Source organism: Arachis hypogaea, chromosome 14, assembly GCF_003086295.3.
Source record: "Arachis hypogaea cultivar Tifrunner chromosome 14, arahy.Tifrunner.gnm2.J5K5, whole genome shotgun sequence".
Lineage (NCBI taxonomy): Eukaryota > Viridiplantae > Streptophyta > Magnoliopsida > Fabales > Fabaceae > Arachis > Arachis hypogaea.
The window spans coordinates 121,686,030-121,688,894 of NC_092049.1; the positions used below are offsets into that span (position 1 = coordinate 121,686,030).

At 43.1% G+C, this 2,865-nt stretch overlaps 1 non-coding gene across 1 annotated transcript; it reads left to right on the forward strand.

Moving 5' to 3' along the window:
* Positions 1–2,236: 2,236 nt before the first annotated feature.
* LOC112745062 (small nucleolar RNA R71) lies at positions 2,237–2,344 on the forward strand. The gene has a single exon (XR_003173009.1). It is a non-coding gene; the product is annotated as a small nucleolar RNA R71 (small nucleolar RNA).
* The last annotated feature ends 521 nt before the right edge of the window (positions 2,345–2,865 follow it).

The window sequence follows — 2,865 nt, forward strand, 5'->3', positions numbered from 1 at the left end:
GAATGGAGAGAGAGGGTGAGGTGGGTGGGGATCCTATGGGGTCCACAGATCCTGAGGTGATCCTGTGGGGTCCACAGATCCTGAGATGATCCTGTGGGGTCCACAGATCTTGAGATGATCCTGTGGTATCCACAGATCCGGAGGTGTCAAGGATTTACATCCCTGCACCCATTAGGCATGTAAAATGCCTTTGCACACAACTCTGGGCGTTCAGCGCCAGGTTGGTGCCCATTTTGGGCGTTCAACGCCCATTTACTAGCCATTTCTGGTGTTGAACGCCAGAACCATGCTTGTTCTGGGCGTTCAGCGCCAGAACCATGCTCTGTTCTGGCGTTGAATGCCAGGCAGATGCTCCTCCAGGGTGTGATTTTTCTTCTGCTGTTTTTGACTCCGTTTTCAATTTTTATATTTATTTTGTGACTCCACATGATCATGAACCTAAGAAAACATGAAAAACAAGAATAATAGAGTTAGATAAATAAACATTGGGTTGCCTCCCAACAAGCGCTTCTTTAATGTCAATAGCTTGACAGTGGGCTCTCATGGAGCCTCACAGATGTTCAGAGCATTGTTGAGACTCTCCAACACCAAACTTAGAGTTTGGATATGGGAGTTCAACACCAAACTTAGAGTTTGGTTGTGGCCTCCCAACACCAAACTTAGAGTTTGACTGTGGGGGCTTGGGTTGACTCTGCTTTGAGAAAAGCTTTTCATGCTTCCTCTCCATGGTTGCAGAGGGAGATCCTTGAGTTTTAAACACAAGGGAGTCCTCATTCCATTGAAGGACTAGTTCACCTCTGTCAACATCAATCACAGCTTTTGCTGTGGCCAAGAAAGGTCTTCCTAGGATGATGGATTCATACTCTTCCTTTCCAGTATCCAGGACTATGAAATCAACAGGGATGTAAAGGCCTTCAACCTTTACTAACACGTCCTCTACTTGTCCATATGCCTGTTTTCTTGAATTGTCTGCCATCTCTAATGAGATTTTAGCAGCTTGCACCCCATAGATTCCCAGTTTCTCTATTACAGAGAGGGGCATGAGGTTTATTCCTGAACCAAGGTCACACAGAGCCTTAAAGAGCATGGTGCCTATGGTACAAGGTATTATGAACTTTCCAGGATCCTGTCTCTTCTGAGGCAATGTCAGTTGATCCAGATCACTTAGTTCATTGATGAACAAGGGAGGTTCAACTTTCCAAGTATCAATGCCAAATAATTTGGCATTTAGCTTCATGATTGCACCAAGAAACTTGGCAGTTTGCTCTTCAGTAACATCCTCATTCTCTTCAGAAGAGGAGTACTCATCAGAGCTCATGAAGGGCATAAGAAGGTTCAGTGGAGTCTCTATGGTCTCTAGATGAGCCTCAGAGTCCTTTGGTTCCTCAGAGGGAAGCTCCTTATTGATCACTGGACGTCCCAGGAGGTCTTCCTCCTTGGGATTCACGTCCTCCTCTCCTTCTTTGGGTTCGGCCATGGTGCTTATGTCAATGGCCTTGCACTCTCCTTTTGGGTACTCTTCTGTATTGCTTGGGAGAGTACTAGGAGGGATTTCAGTGATCCTCTTACTCAGCTGGCCCACTTGTGCTTCCAAATTTCTAATGGAAGACCTTGTTTCATTCATGAAACTTACAGTGGCCTTGGATAGATCAGAGACTAAGTTTGCTAAATTAGAAGTATTTCGTTCAGAGTTCTCTGTCTGTTGCTGAGTGGATGATGGAAAAGGTTTATTATTGTTAAACATGTTTCTTCCACCATTATTAAAGCCTTTTTGAGGCTTTTGATCCTTCCATGAGAAATTTGGATGATTTTTCCATGATGAGTTATAGGTGTTTCCATAAGGTTCACCTAAGTAATTCACCTCTGCTATTGCAGGATTCTCAAGATCATAAGCTTCTTCTTCAGAAGATGCCTCTTGAGTACTGTTGGATGCAGCTTGCATTCCATTCAGACTCTGAGAAATCATATTGACTTGCTGAGTCAATATTTTATTCTGAGCCAATATGGCATTCAGAGTATCAACTTCAAGAACTCCCTTCTTCATAGGCGTCCCATTATTCATAGGATTCCTTTCAGAAGTGTACATGAACTGGTTATTAGCAACCATGTCAATGAGTTCTTGAGCTTCTGCAGGCGTTTTCTTTAGGTGAATGGATCCACCTGCAGAAGTATCCAATGACATCTTTGATAGCTCAGATAAACCATCATAGAATATATCCAGGATGGTCCATTCTGAAAGCATGTCAGAAGGACACTTTTTGGTCAACTATTTGTATCTTTCCCAAGCTTCATAGAGGGATTCACCATCTTTTTGTTTGAAGGTTTGAACATCCACTCTAAGCTTGCTCAGCTTTTGAGGAGGAAAGAACTTGGCTAAGAAAGCCGTGACCAGCTTATCCCAAGAGTTCAGGCTATCTCTGGGTTGAGAGTCCAACCAGATTCTAGCTCTGTCTCTTACAGCAAATGGGAAAAGCATGAGCCTGTAGACTTCAGGATCTACTCCATTAGTCTTAACAGTATCACAGATCTACAAGAATTCAGTTAAGAACTGAAAAGGATCTTCAGATGGAAGTCCATGAAACTTGCAGTTCTGCTGCATCAGAGAAACTAATTGAGGTTTCAGCTCAAAGTTGTTTGCTCCAATGGCAGGAATGGAGATGCTTCTTCCATGTAATTTGGAATTTGGTGTAGTAAAGTCACCAAGCATTCTCCTTGCATTATTGTTGGGTTCGGCTGCCATCTCCTTTACTTGTTCGAAATTTTCAATCAAGTTGTCTCTGGATTGTTGTAATTTGGCTTCTCTTAATTTCCTCTTCAGAGTCCTTTCAGGTTCTGGATCAGCTTCAACAAGAATGCCTTTTTCTC